The sequence below is a fragment of the Carassius carassius genome, chromosome 35 (assembly GCF_963082965.1).
Source record: "Carassius carassius chromosome 35, fCarCar2.1, whole genome shotgun sequence".
NCBI classification, from domain to species: domain Eukaryota; kingdom Metazoa; phylum Chordata; class Actinopteri; order Cypriniformes; family Cyprinidae; genus Carassius; species Carassius carassius.
The window spans coordinates 24,894,992-24,911,127 of NC_081789.1; the positions used below are offsets into that span (position 1 = coordinate 24,894,992).

Genomic DNA, 16,136 nt, shown 5'->3' on the forward strand with positions numbered 1-16,136 from the left:
TAAATACAGATTTATTTTTTAAACTAAGTGGTTTGTAAAAAAATAATAATAATTTTGGTGCTTTTTTGTTTCTTATATTATGTTGGCTTTTACAGGCTAAAAAAAGCTTTTGTGAGATATTCTGTGGTTGCTAAAATATACACTGTCTGTTTGATCATCACTAGTTTAGTAACCCAAATCTTTAGCTGATATTTTTGCTGACTCAGGAGAATTGTCCCAAAGTGTTCGTGTCTGGGAGACAGGACAAGGGCAACAACAAACACACACACACACACACACACACTCTTGTTCTTTTATTAAACTTACAAATATAATTTATGCATGACCTTGGACAGGTGGACAAGCTGTAGATAATTTATGTATATATGCGTGCACACATTTAGATGTGACTGTTATATTAAGCTTCAAATGTACGTTCATATGTTCCCAATGGTCCTGCAGATCACTAGCAACTCTCTTTAGTGAAGGACAGTGTGTGTGTGTGTGTGTGTGTGTGTGTGTGTGTGTGTGTGTGTGTGTGTGTGTGTGTGTGTGTGTGTGTGTGTGTGTGTGCGCGTGCGTGCAAAACCATCTGCTCCTTCAGGATAGATGCGATTGAGCCAATGCTGAATTCATCACTTTGACTTTCTGCTCAGTGCAAGAACACATACATGTACAGGTTAGGGCATGATTCCCAAGTTATCACTGTGACTTTGCCGTTTCTCTTAAATTCAAAAGCTTTAAATATATTTAGCATCAAAACTTTTTTCAACAAAGATATTAAGAAATGTTTTGTGAGAAGCAAATCAGCACATTATAATGATTTCTGAAGATCATGTGACACTGAAGACTGGAGGAATGATGCTGAAAATACAGCTTTGATCACAGGATTAAATTATATTTTACAATATAATTACATAGAAAACTGTTATTTAAAATTCTAACAGAGTTACTGTATTTTTAAACAGATATACGTTTTGTTCTGTATTTCTGCTCAGTGCACTAGCACACACATATAATGCACATTTTAAAGGCAAGTTAGTTCCTGTGTAATCTTGTGCTTGTGCACATGGTGACTTTGCCGTTTCTCTTACAAAGCAATATTTAGTCACAAATGCTCTCAGTTAGATTAAGGACAAAGATAGAGAAAGATGAAAGCAGAGAGGGGAGAAAGAGAGAGTGATAGAGAGACTGCAAGTAAAAGAGGTGAATGAGGAGCTCTGAAAAAGGGGGTGGGCGCTGTGTCGCAAGGACAAACGTACATGGCAACACCGCAGTGTTCTAGAGAGAATACAAAACAGGCGGAATGTTTAGATGACCCTGCACGCAACGGAGCATGAGCTCTCTTGCTGGCACTGCAAGCATGCACGCGTTTGTGCTTCATGTTTTACACAGAACGTGTTAACTAACGAAACGCTGTCAGAATAGCTGATGTACTAAACAAAAAACTGCATTTGTTTGCATGCAATCATGCATATGTATGTGAAGGAACTTCTGATGCACTAATGCATGTGTGAACTGGTGTTGCACGCTGCTGTTAGTCATTATAGATGTTCTGCCGGCATGCATGCTGTCTTACAACACACACACACACACACACTGTCCCTCTATGACCTTCAGTATCCCGCAGTGTCCTGTGTTACATCAAATGACCGATCACTCTCTCTCCCCATCTCTCTCAGGTGTCTCTCCTAATGTTTTGGGTCGTTCCCATGTGGCAGGCAGCTTGATATATTTCATTCTCTGCTGATGCATGAGTGTGTGTGTGTGTGTGTGTGTGTGCTCTTCAAAAGCATCTATTCAGTGTCTATATGCATCTATAGAAACATATAAATCTTATTTTTGCATGTACATTTCTGATTGTGCAAAATGCAAATTATTATTCAGTCAGAGTGGTTAGTTGAGCAAATAAGCCACATTAGATTTGTGTTATGGTGATTTGAGATCATTTTGAGTTGGTAGGGTTTTTAGGCATGGCATTAGATGGTAAATACCTATAAAACAAATCCTTAAGAGGCTTTTACTAAATGGCACAAAATCAATATGATAAAAGACATTGATGTTCAATAATTAATGAGTTTTATTATTTTATAATAATTTGGTTAAAAATTCTATATTATATTTAAAAAAAAACAATGAAATGAAATGTAAAATTATATGAAATAAGCATATTAAGCATATAAAAATTGTAATTGTAAAAAAAATTATTATTAATATTACATTTTGTTGTAAACTTAGCATTAATTTAAAATTGCATTTTATGTCTTTTAACGTGACTCATCCAATCATAATTTAATGTCTGAACCATATGTTTGATCATTTGAATGTTTATAGTAAAAATGAAATATTAAGCATATAAAAATGTATTAATTTTAAAAAGTGCCAAAAATATTCTGAGTATTTGTTTTTTATAATGGAAGTTAATGGGGTCTAATGTTATTTGGTTCCCAGTGTTTTTCAAAATAACTTCTTTCTGCAGAAGAGTTTGGAATGACATGAAGGTGAGGAACTTATAACAGGATTTTCAGCTTTGGGTGAACTGTTCCTTTAATTTGGCAGTGTGATGAAATAATGAGTCAAGAGGTGTTAAAAATCATGGCTGACACATTAACTCAAGTTCATTCATCACACTGGATATGGAACAGAATGCATTGCATTGTGGGATAACAGTACCTTGCATAGTGTGCTCTGATGCATATTACATTTTAGCAACAGTACTACAAGACCTTTTCTGTTGCTCCCTTAAAGTTGTGATTCTCAAACTGGCATTTGTGAATTAATTAAAAAACTAAATATTAATTAAACAATACAAATGTCACATTTAAACATTATTTAAAATAATCTTAATTAAATACTAAAAAACTGTAAATTAAATTTATCAGAAGCGGCAGTGAAGACAAAAATATGAATCAGCACAACTGTTTTCAATTTTTATAATAATAATACAAATGTTTCTTGAGCAGCAAATCAGCATTAGAATGATTTCTGAAGGATCGTGTGACACTGAAGACTGGAGGAATGATGCTGAAAACTCAGCTTTGCATCACAGGAATAAATTACATTTACAGATATATTCAATTGTAATAATATTTCAAAATTGTACAGTTTTTACTGTATTTTTGGTCAAATAAATGCAGCCTTGGCAGGTGTAAGAAACTTAATAAAATAAAATATCTCGAAATGACTCCAAGCTTCTGTATGTCTTAAAAAGATTTAGTTTGCATGTTATATGAACTACTTTTAAGGACCTCTTTTGTCTATTTTGGAGCTTGACACTCAGATTTTGTTAATTCATTTTGTGAGTAGTCTTGATATCCTGCTAAATATCTCCTGCAATATAAGTGTTGACATTAGTGTTAGTCGACAGTGACAGAATTCTTCATTTAGGCTGAACCATCCCTTTAACATCAATTTTATGCTTTCTGGTGGAAATTAACATTACTGGCCAAAGAAAGAGAGAAAGATTAGGGGGAAAAGCAGGCTGGGAACAGGAGAGAACAGTGACGAGTGACTTTCACACATGCTGCGAGCAACTGAACGTCTCGCTCACTGTACGCTGCTGTTGTGTGTGTGTAAGCGTGTGCACACGAGTGTTAACGTGACTCTAATGACGTGTTTACTGCAGCACGGCTTCATCGCTGTCTCCATGACAACCACTGAGCTTGCTTCCCCTTCCTGCAGCAAAGACAGAGCGATAGCGAGCAGTGCTCCAGTGCAGACGCCTGCAGCACATACCCAGCGTAATGTGCGAATACCATGTTTTTGACAGTGTAGCATGGTAATACCATGTTTCTTCATTATGGTGTCATGGAAATACCACATCCTTTGATATGGTGCTATGGTAATACCATGTTGACCATGACTGTTGTATGGTATTATAATGTGTGGGGTTTTTTTTCAATATGGTGCCATAGAAATACCATATTTTTTGGACATGGTATTATGGTAATACTATATTTTAGGACATCATAGTACTTTTTTTATATGATGTCATGGTAAAAGCAAATTTTTTGGAAATTGTACTTTGGTAATCCTGTGTTTTTAGACATTGTAGTATGTCAGTACTGTGTTTTTTGAACATGGTTACACGGTCATACCATATTTTTAGACAACGTTCAATGGTAATACAATGTTTTAGGATTTCAAAATATGGCAATACTATGCTTTTCAATATGGTACTATGATAATACCACATTTTTATACTTTGTACTGTGGTAATCCTATGTTCTCTGACATTGTAGTATGGTAATTATGTTTTAGGACATTCAATTCAATTCAATTCAATTCAAGTTTATTTGTATAGCGCTTTTTACAATACAAATCATTACAAAGCAACTTTACAGAAAATTATGTTTCTACAATATTTAGTAGTAGCTAGTAGTTTGTGCACGTTTGACAGGATTTTAGAAAAAATAAAAAATAATAATAATAATACAAGACGTAGTCAGCTAGACGATGAACTATCAATATTATTAATTAATAGTAATTATATGATGCAGTCACACATGTAGCAATAATTGTTAGTTCTGTTTGTTGATTCAAGGTTAGGATCATCTGTGGTCCTCTGAGGGTCAGCATCATCTCTTCTCAGGTGTTCTGGATCCAGACTGGAGCTTGTGTAAATCCTAGTTACCACGGGATGTAAATCCCATGGCAAAACATAGAAACAAAATAGAGACATCATTAGCATAGCTGATGTTCCAACAAAGTAAAATTAGTTTAACACAAGCTAAAGAATAAAAATGCAGATGCAACTACACTCACAATTTAAGAGATACATTATTCGAATGCTTGGCGAAAGAGATGCGTTTTTAATCTAGATTTAAACAGAGAGAGTGTGTCTGAACCCCGAATATTATCAAGAAGGCTATTTCAGAGTTTGGGAGCCAAATGTAAAAAAGCTCTACCTCCTTTAGTGGACTTTGCTATCCTAGGAACTACCAAAAGTCCAGCGTTTTGTGACCTTAGGGTGATTAAATGATTGTTACAATTAATCAATGTAAAATGATTAATTGTGAATAATTGCATCCAAAATAATAGTTTTTATGTTATATATGTATGTGTGCAGTAGAAATAAACACAAATACAGTATATATTTTGGAAATATTTATATGTGTATACTTTCAGATTAGTATTTTGTTTAAGCTCAGAAATTGCTCAATTTCACAAAGAAAATTACAATGAGATTAATTAAATGTGAAATTTGTTAAAAGTTGTATGTGAAAAGTATTTTCCAGTAAACCTATTTCTGATTGCATGATACCAAATATTGTCCTTTTTAAGATGTTTCAGGGTGATTATATGTGCTACACATTTTTATTTCACTCAGACTTTTCATAGAAAAATTGCTATTTACAACTTAAAACAAAAATTGTGTGTGTGTGTGTTTGTATCAAATAGTATCTTAATGAAAACTGAAAATGCAAAGGTTTACAAATGTCATTATAGAAATAGAAAATTATGTTCAGCACAAGGGAAAGTCTCAGTCATGATAGAGAAACAAAAGTGTGTGTGTGTGTGTGTGTGTTAGAGAGGGAGGGAGAAGGTACAGTACAAATCCTAGACAGCGTGTGAGACAAAGCAGTCTTGGATGGAGGGATAAATGGAGCGAGCAGATAGAGGGGTGGAGTGGAGGAGAAGCTTTCAACCCCATGTCCTCACTGCCTGGAACAGCTCATGCACATGAGTGGCTCTGTGTGTGTGTGTGTGTGTGTGTGTGTGTGTGTGTGTGTGTGTGTGTGTGTGTGTGTGTGTGTGTGTGTGTGTGTGTGTGTGTGTGTGTGTGTGTGTGTGTGTGTGTGTGTGTGTGTGTGTGTGTGTGTGTGTGTGTGTGTGTGTGTGTGTGTGTGTGTGTGTGTGTGTGTGTGTGTGTGTGTGTGTGTGTGTGTGTGTGTGTGTGTGTGTGTGTGTGTGTGTGTGTGTGTGTGTGTGTTGGTTTTTGTGGTTTACAAGGACTTTTGACCTGAATACGCACCAGCATTACAGGGACATTTGGGTTTATGAGGACAGGGCCCATGTCCTTATAATTCCGACAGTGTAGATGCCTTTCTCTATGTCCCAGAAGCTCCCTCTCAAATTTTCGCGCCATGTCCTAATATACCACAAAACCCTGAAATTTTACTATACACTGTGTATCCTCTGAGCTCGGGAGTGCGCCCCTGCAGCCCGGACCCGGTACTGCATCCGCGTCATCGAAAATTTGCATATTTTACACTTGTGTAAGTTTGTAGGCCGCTGATTGGCTAGATCGGCATCGGAGGGCGGGAAATCGCGAAAACAAAATGGCGGCGGTGGGCGGGGCTACATTCTGCCGCTAATAGCTCCGTACAAGTAAGTTAATGCAGTTTGGTAATTATTTAAACATTTTTTGCAATAATTTATCGATTGTATATGATTATATAAATGCATAATTATCATGCAATTAAACATATTCCTTAAATATCATCATATAAAGTATGAATGTTACTTCAAAGCTGTAATTACTCAGTTTAAAATCAGTATATTAATGTAACGCTATTAATGTAACGTTTCATAGATGGTTATTTAAATATATTATTATTATTATTATTATAAATCCCGTATACTCGTGCTTTAATCAGCGAGGCAAGTGTGACGGTTTGTAACTTCCTGTTTGGAACGGACGCAATCTGTGCACCTGAAGCGAAGACATCTGTGGTGTGAAGCTGTTGGAGACAACTATTATATTAAAGGTTAGTAATACTGCTGTTAAATCGTTTCTCTGAGAGTTTGTGGCTCAGTTTGGCTTGTTCGTGAGTGTCTTCAGTGCTCTTTAGAAAGCAGCTAGCGCGTGATGCTAATAGCACTAGCGTGTTTACACTAAGTGTCCTCTATTAAGAGTAACATCAGACGAGAATCAACAATGCTTGTCAGTTTAACTTCACAACTGTAAATGTAACAGAACAGTCTAGCTATCATAATAATCTGTTGTCATGGCTACAGTCTGTGAAGGGGAGGGGCAGTTCTGTTTAATATTATTACTGTTCAGCTTGCTTTCATTAATAAACACATAGATGTGCTCTTTTCACTTCCTAATACTTACTGTATATATTAAGTAAAGTCACCTTTATTTGAATAGTGCTTTGTAGAATACAGATTGTGTCAAAGCACTTTTACTAATATAACCAGTCAAAATAGTATATTCAGCATATGCTCAGAATACATCATATTTAACATATATTCTGTTCATTAGAACTGTCATTATTAATTTGCATGTTAAGTTGAAAACAAACAAACTTAATATTGTCAGATGGAGGCCAACAGTTCTTATTGTTATTAAAGCAGACACATGAGAGGATGGCTGAAGGTGCGAGACGAAGGAGAAAGACCAGAATGGGCTCAAGGGCAGGTTCATCACTGATCTTAAAGGTGAGCTAATTTATTTAGTCATCATATAGTCACCATTAAGTTGTCTTAGTTCTTTATATCTTTTGTTGAGCAAAATAAGACATTACTAACCATTTGATGGTTTGTAAATGATGACAGGATTTTCTTCCTATGCCTTTAAAGTGTCTCGTGTACTAAATCTGTCTCTGGTTGATGACGTGTGGTTCTCGTGATGGTTTCACCTCTCTGTTGTTTTAAAGTGTCTCGTGTACTAAAGCTGTCTCTGGTTGATTACGTGTGGTTCTCGTGATGGTTTCACCTCTCTGTTGTTGTGTAGGGAGGGGTGTGTTCAGCTGTACTGACTTTGAGAAAGGAGATTTCCTGCTGGAATACTGAGGAGACTCATCAGCAAAGAAGAATGTGAGCGGAGGCCATGCACTTCAAGTTTTCATGTTTGAGTTTGGCTACAATGGAAAACTCCTCTGGTATGTACCCGTGTTTGATCTACATGTTTACTGATAATTAAATTACATGATTCTAAATGTGTCCGTGGACATGTCAGTGGTCATGTGTTTTCAAAGCTTGGTGATGAGTGTTAAATGATTGGTGATCACAGAATATGACATCTGCTGGTCCTAAGGTTTCAGTGCTGATATTGTCTGTCTCTTGTTTAGTGTCGATGCAGCTCGAGGTGACGGTTCTCTTGGGCTTGTAAACGATGACCATATTAACCCAAACAGCAGGATTAAGACGATTCGTGTGGATGGAAAACCTCACTTATGTTTATTTGCTACAAGGAGCATCTGTCCTGGTGAAGAGATCCCATACGATTATGGTGATTCTGATTGGCCATGGAGATGCACGGTACTGACACCTCTATACTGTCAATTCTGATTTATTGGATTATAGTAAAGTTATTAAATGTCAGTTGTTACCAATTAAGTTAATGTTAATGAGTTTGTATGTATTACATTCCATGCATGTTCATTCCAGTATGTCAGGATGTGTGTATGTTTACACCTGTGTTACGAGGACCCTGTTTTATGAGGACCATCATAAGAACATAGTCTTAACATGGTCTTGATGTCACATTGTGTGTATATTTACACCTGTTTTACGAGGACCCTGTTTTATGAGGACCATCATAAGAACATAGTCTTAACATGGTCTTGATGTCACATTGTGTGTGTGTTTACACCTGTGTTACGAGGACCCTGTTTTATGAGGACCATCATACGAACATGGTCTTTATGTTTGATTGAAGAATCTCAAGGTGTTTCTCAATGTCAAGGAAGGATCCTCGGAAGCCAGTATTTCGAGGATGCTACGTCATCGGCATCCGTCGAAGGACTGTTCCAATGTTGAGGATCCTCGGAATTTCAACCAAGGACTGAGTCCTTCGTTCGAAGAATATCCCATACACAGGAAAGGATGCATATGTGTAGCCTTCGCGCTCTGAAATCACCCACAATCCTATGCGCGCAGCATTGCTCTCTTGTTCAAAAATGTCGAATGTTAGTAGAGTCGGAGCGTTAACAGTTTTTATTTACGTTACCAAACATTTGTTATAACTGTAGTAAATATAAGTAAAGTTTGCCAGTACAAATTACTACCATATTGATATTGTAAATTATACAAATACAAATTATGTTATTGATGGCTAACTGAACCGGACCTGTCATTTAACAATTGTTAGCTTGATTGCGTAACCGGCATTTCTTTTATAAATAACTAGTTAAGTTGTCCAAAGTAATTTAACGTTAATATTATACCATTACACCACAGCGTTATTCAAACGGACCTTTTCACTGATGTAATGACGCGATGACGTGCACTTGCTAGCCTGTTCCATTTACGTGTTCTCCGAATGCTAAAGAGGAGCCTCATCTAGCCTCTGAAGGAAGTGACTTGGAAGGACCAGTCCTGCCACAGGAAGTATCCTTGACATTGAGAAACGCCTTCAGTGTGTCGTTTGTTTGACAAAAGCCTGGTATTTAAAGACCCTAGTTCTCACCATGACATTGGGCTGTGTGGATGTGAATATTAGGCTAAATATGGATCATTCACATCTCATTGTGGCCCTATGATATTGAAAACGTCTAATTGTTATCTTTAGATTAAGTATATTGTAATATAAGTTGGTAAAAAGTCGCTCCCCTTGTTTGAAATTGACTTTCAGGCAGTATACTTCTGCAGTTTTATCATATTTGTGTCATCATCATTATTATTATTATTATTATTATTATTTTGGCTTTTTATTTAAATAACATTCTCCAAGATTGCATATTATTTATTCAAAACATTCAGTATTTTCAAATGATAACTGAGTAGAATCAGTGTCTAAAGAGCCTAAAGAACTCTGAACAAGGCACAGGAGCTATAAAGGTATCCAAGAAGTTCTTGAAATAATTGTGTTAGTCCTTAAAAGAGTAGAACAGATTACGTTGTTCACATGTGTTTCTAAGAGACATTTGTTTGCTGCATTATTGTGGGTGTTAAAAGTGAGTCTTGGTTTCATGCTGTATAACTAACACAAACACTGTGTCTCAAATCACCAGTTTTTCTCATACACAGAAATGCTTGAAATGAGCTGTCCACATTTGTCTAGTTACCAATGTCCCGGTAATAACAAGGATACAAATAGACCAGACTTTTTTCAAACTAACACACTGAGACTCTTCAGTCAAGTCAAGACCATGTTCTTATGATGGTCCTCATAGAACAGGGTCCTCGTAACAGAGGTGTTAACGTGCACACAACCTGACACACTGCAATATACATGCATGTAATGTAATACTTACAAAGTCATGAACATTAACTTGGGTAACACTTGAAAATTTAAATATTGATTTGAAATATTGTAATCTTGCTTGTAAATTACATTGATAAAATAGTAGCAAGATTATAAAATAATTTAATGTTTTAAATCAGTATTTTATGCACTCATTTATTGTCACAGATGTCTAATTTGATGTTCTTTTCTAGACTTTTCTATAGTGTGGTTGAACCGTCCACTCTTGAAGTCAACACTCTGTCCCAGTCAGAAGACACAGACGTATAGAAGGTACTACGACTGATTGATTGATTGATTGATTAATTGATTTAATTTAAAATATATTTTTTGATTTCATGTGTCAGTGATCAGTCAGTGTTTATGGACTCCAGTATAAGTGCATTATCAATTTGTACAGTGCCTGAATCCTTTGTCTGCAGTAGAATGTTTATTTAAAAATATTTATTTCCGTTTCCTTAATTTCAGGTGACTCTGAAGAAGGACCGGTTACTATTGGATGATCCGGACTGTGTTGAGTAGGTAATAAATGTGCATTGCATATTTTATGAAATGTTAGATTGATGTTGTAAGTAGTGCTGCAACGACGCGTCGGCGTCATCGATTACGTCGACTACAAAAATACGTCGACGACCAACTTCCTGATTCAGGTCTCTGCTGCAGATGTGATGGAACGACCGCAGCAGATTCGGCGATTCTAAAAGTACAAACTGATGTGATATTATTAAGTGTCTAATAAACGAGACTTGCTCATTGCATGATTCTGATATTCTTGTAAAGATTACAAGTTATTGGTATGATCACCTGTAGCGGCTGAAGTAAGGATAAAATAAAGTAAGTCTGTGTTGGTGCGGGTTTCGAACAAGCGACGCGGTCGCATACTGCGCGCCTACATTGGAAATAACAAACTTGAGAGCGCAAAAGACGCGATATGTGAACGGCCCCTTAAAAGACAGCGCGCCGCGAGACAACAGTCACAGACCACCGAGCTACCCAGAATCAGCTCCAGATCTCTGGAAACCATGCTAAACCATAGCAGAACACTGACTACATTTTATGGTTTGTGATGCTAAAGAACATTTCATGACGTCTCGGACAACTGTAAATTTGTGGCTACTGTGGTTTAATTAGAAGCGCAAATGTAAACTCATATTTACCATAGTAAAATAAGTTTCTTTGCCTCTATTTTTGTATACTGTAAAAACTTCAACCACATTGGTTGAAAATGAATAAAGGTTGAAATATTATATTAGAAGTTGTACTTATAATTTTTTGTAAAGTTATCAAAAGGATTCATTAGCTAATCAAAAAAATAACATTAGATAAATTATTTATTGTAATAAAAATAATCGTTGGAGTAGTCGACTAACAGAAAAAATAATCGTTAGTTGCAGCTCTAGTTGTAAGAAATCATCTCTACATGAGCCTGGCTTTTTTTCATTGTTTTCAGATGTCACCTGTCAAAGAGCATGTGCTGAATGAGGAGCAGAGCGTTTGTGCCCCGCTGAAGGAGTTAAGGAGGTATTCACATGTTTCGGATGAACTGTTATTTCAGTGCAACAGTGAATGCTCTGAAGTCTGATGTCTTCATGGGCGTGATATACTTAGCTGTTACCAAATGTACGTAATTTAATGACCTGTCATATCAACACCTTCTGAGCGAATAGAGATAGACACGAGTGTACTGTATAAACACCTTCTGAGCGAATAGAGATAGACACGAGTGTACTGTATCAACACCTTCTGAGCGAATAGAGATAGACACGAGTGTACTGTATCAACACCTTCTGAGCGAATAGAGATAGACACGAGTGTACTGTATAAACACCTTCTGAGCGAATAGAGATAGACACGAGTGTACTGTATCAACACCTTCTGAGCGAATAGAGATAGACACGAGTGTACTGTATAAACACCTTCTGAGCGAATAGAGATAGACACGAGTGTACTGTATAAACACCTTCTGAGCTAATAGAGATAGACACGAGTGTACTGTATCAACACCTTCTGAGCGAATAGAGATAGACACGAGTGTACTGTATAAACACCTTCTGAGCGAATAGACATAGACACGAGTGTACTGTATCAACACCTTCTGAGCGAATAGAGATAGACACGAGTGTACTGTATCAACACCTTCTTAGTGAAATAGAGATAGACACGAGTGTACTGTATCAACACCTTCTGAGCGAATAGAGATAGACACGAGTGTACTGTATCAACACCTTCTGAGCGAATAGAGATAGACACGAGTGTACTGTATCAACACCTTCTGAGCGAATAGAGATAGACACGAGTGTACTGTATCAACACCTTCTGAGCGAATAGAGATAGACACGAGTGTACTGTATAAACACCTTCTGAGCGAATAGAGATAGACACGAGTGTACTGTATAAACACCTTCTGAGCGAATAGAGATAGACACGAGTGTACTGTATAAACACCTTCTTAGTGAAATAGAGATAGACACGAGTGTACTGTATCAACACCTTCTGAGCGAATAGAGATAGACACGAGTGTACTGTATCAACACCTTCTGAGCGAATAGAGATAGACACGAGTGTACTGTATCAACACCTTCTAGAGGAATAGAGATAGACACGAGTGTACTGTATCAACACCTTCTGAGCGAATAGAGATAGACACGAGTGTACTGTATCAACACCTTCTGAGCGAATAGAGATAGACACGAGTGTACTGTATCAACACCTTCTGAGCGAATAGAGATAGACACGAGTGTACTGTATCAACACCTTCTGAGCGAATAGAGATAGACACGAGTGTACTGTATCAACACCTTCTGAGCGAATAGAGATAGACACGAGTGTACTGTATCAACACCTTCTGAGCGAATAGAGATAGACACGAGTGTACTGTATCAACACCTTCCGAGCGAATAGAGATAGACACGAGTGTACTGTATCAACACCTTCTTAGTGAATAGAGATAGACACGAGTGTACTGTATCAACACCTTCTTAGTGAATAGAGATAGACACGAGTGTACTGTATCAACACCTTCTGAGCGAATAGAGATAGACACGAGTGTACTGTATCAACACCTTCTGAGCGAATAGAGATAGACACGAGTGTACTGTATCAACACCTTCTGAGCGAATAGAGATAGACACGAGTGTACTGTATCAACACCTTCTTAGTGAAATAGAGATAGACACGAGTGTACTGCATAAACACCTTCTGAGCGAATAGAGATAGACACGAGTGTACTGTATCAACACCTTCTTAGTGAATAGAGATAGACACGAGTGTACTGTATAAACACCTTCTGAGCGAATAGAGATAGACACGAGTGTACTGTATCAACACCTTCTTAGTGAAATAGAGATAGACACGAGTGTACTGTATCAACACCTTCTGAGCGAATAGAGATAGACACGAGTGTACTGTATCAACACCTTCTGAGCGAATAGAGATAGACACGAGTGTACTGTATCAACACCTTCTTAGTGAAATAGAGATAGACACGAGTGTACTGTATCAACACCTTCTGAGCGAATAGAGATAGACACGAGTGTACTGTATCAACACCTTCTGAGCGAATAGAGATAGACACGAGTGTACTGTATCAACACCTTCTTAGTGAAATAGAGATAGACACGAGTGTACTGTATCAACACCTTCTTAGCGAATAGAGATAGACACGAGTGTACTGTATCAACACCTTCTTAGTGAATAGAGATAGACACGAGTGTACTGTATAAACACCTTCTGAGCGAATAGAGATAGACACGAGTGTACTGTATCAACACCTTCTGAGCGAATAGAGATAGACACGAGTGTACTGTATCAACACCTTCTTAGTGAAATAGAGATAGACACGAGTGTACTGTATCAACACCTTCTGAGCGAATAGAGATAGACACGAGTGTACTGTATCAACACCTTCTGAGCGAATAGAGATAGACACGAGTGTACTGTATCAACACCTTCTTAGTGAAATAGAGATAGACACGAGTGTACTGTATCAACACCTTCTTAGCGAATAGAGATAGACACGAGTGTACTGTATCAACACCTTCTTAGTGAATAGAGATAGACACGAGTGTACTGTATCAACACCTTCTTAGCGAATAGAGATAGACACGAGTGTACTGTATCAACACCTTCTTAGTGAATAGAGATAGACACGAGTGTACTGTATCAACACCTTCTTAGTGAATAGAGATAGACACGAGTGTACTGTATAAACACCTTCTGAGCGAATAGAGATAGACACGAGTGTACTGTATCAACACCTTCTGAGCGAATAGAGATAGACACGAGTGTACTGTATCAACACCTTCTTAGTGAAATAGAGATAGACACGAGTGTACTGTATCAACACCTTCTGAGCGAATAGAGATAGACACGAGTGTACTGTATCAACACCTTCTGAGCGAATAGAGATAGACACGAGTGTACTGTATCAACACCTTCTTAGTGAAATAGAGATAGACACGAGTGTACTGTATCAACACCTTCTTAGCGAATAGAGATAGACACGAGTGTACTGTATCAACACCTTCTGAGCGAATAGAGATAGACACGAGTGTACTGTATCAACACCTTCTGAGCGAATAGAGATAGACACGAGTGTACTGTATAAACACCTTCTGAGCGAATAGACATAGACACGAGTGTACTGTATCAACACCTTCTGAGCGAATAGAGATAGACACGAGTGTACTGTATCAACACCTTCTTAGTGAATAGAGATAGACACGAGTGTACTGTATCAACACCTTCTGAGTGAAATAGAGATAGACACGAGTGTACTGTATCAACACCTTCTGAGCGAATAGAGATAGACACGAGTGTACTGTATCAACACCTTCTGAGCGAATAGAGATAGACACGAGTGTACTGTATCAACACCTTCTGAGCGAATAGAGATAGACACGAGTGTACTGTATCAACACCTTCTGAGCGAATAGAGATAGACACGAGTGTACTGTATCAACACCTTCTTAGTGAAATAGAGATAGACACGAGTGTACTGTATCAACACCTTCTGAGCGAATAGAGAAAGACACCAGTGTACTGTATAAACACCTTCTGAGCGAATAGAGATAGACACGAGTGTACTGTATCAACACCTTCTGAGCGAATAGAGATAGACACGAGTGTACTGTATCAACACCTTCTGAGCGAATAGAGATAGACACGAGTGTACTGTATCAACACCTTCTGAGCGAATAGAGATAGACACGAGTGTACTGTATCAACACCTTCTTAGTGAATAGAGATAGACACCAGTGTACTGTATAAACACCTTCTGAGCGAATAGAGATAGACACGAGTGTACTGTATCAACACCTTCTGAGCGAATAGAGATAGACACGAGTGTACTGTATCAACACCTTCTGAGCGAATAGAGATAGACACGAGTGTACTGTATCAACACCTTCTTAGTGAATAGAGATAGACACGAGTGTACTGTATCAACACCTTCTTAGTGAATAGAGATAGACACTAGTGTACTGTATCAACACCTTCTGAGCGAATAGAGATAGACACGAGTGTACTGTATCAACACCTTCTGAGCGAATAGAGATAGACACGAGTGTACTGTATCAACACCTTCTGAGCGAATAGAGATAGACACGAGTGTACTGTATCAACACCTTCTTAGTGAATAGAGATAGACACCAGTGTACTGTATAAACACCTTCTGAGCGAATAGAGATAGACACGAGTGTACTGTATCAACACCTTCTGAGCGAATAGAGAGAGACACGAGTGTACTGTATCAACACCTTCTGAGCGAATAGAGATAGACACGAGTGTACTGTATCAACACCTTCTGAGCGAATAGAGATAGACACGAGTGTACTGTATCAACACCTTCTTAGTGAATAGAGATAGACACGAGTGTACTGTATCAACACCTTCTTAGTGAAATAGAGATAGACACGAGTGTACTGTATCAACACCTTCTGAGTGAAATAGAGATAGACACGAGTGTACTGTATCAACACCTTCTTAGTGAATAGAGATAGACACGAGTGTACTGTATCAACAC

The 16,136-nt window shown here is 37.7% G+C and overlaps 1 protein-coding gene and 2 long non-coding RNA genes across 6 annotated transcripts in view; all 3 read left to right on the forward strand.

Annotated features, from left to right (window-relative positions):
• Positions 1-16,136, forward strand: part of kcnc3b (potassium voltage-gated channel, Shaw-related subfamily, member 3b) — a 73,663-nt gene that overhangs the window by 20,462 nt on the left and 37,065 nt on the right. The gene's annotated exons all lie outside the window — the stretch shown is intronic.
• Positions 5,401-7,323, forward strand: LOC132116329 (uncharacterized). The gene is made up of 3 exons (XR_009425625.1): positions 5,401-6,309; positions 6,579-6,689; positions 7,282-7,323. It is a non-coding gene; the product is annotated as an uncharacterized LOC132116329 (long non-coding RNA).
• Positions 7,896-11,617, forward strand: LOC132116328 (uncharacterized). Its single transcript, XR_009425624.1, has 4 exons — positions 7,896-8,187; positions 10,309-10,387; positions 10,583-10,636; positions 11,565-11,617. It is a non-coding gene; the product is annotated as an uncharacterized LOC132116328 (long non-coding RNA).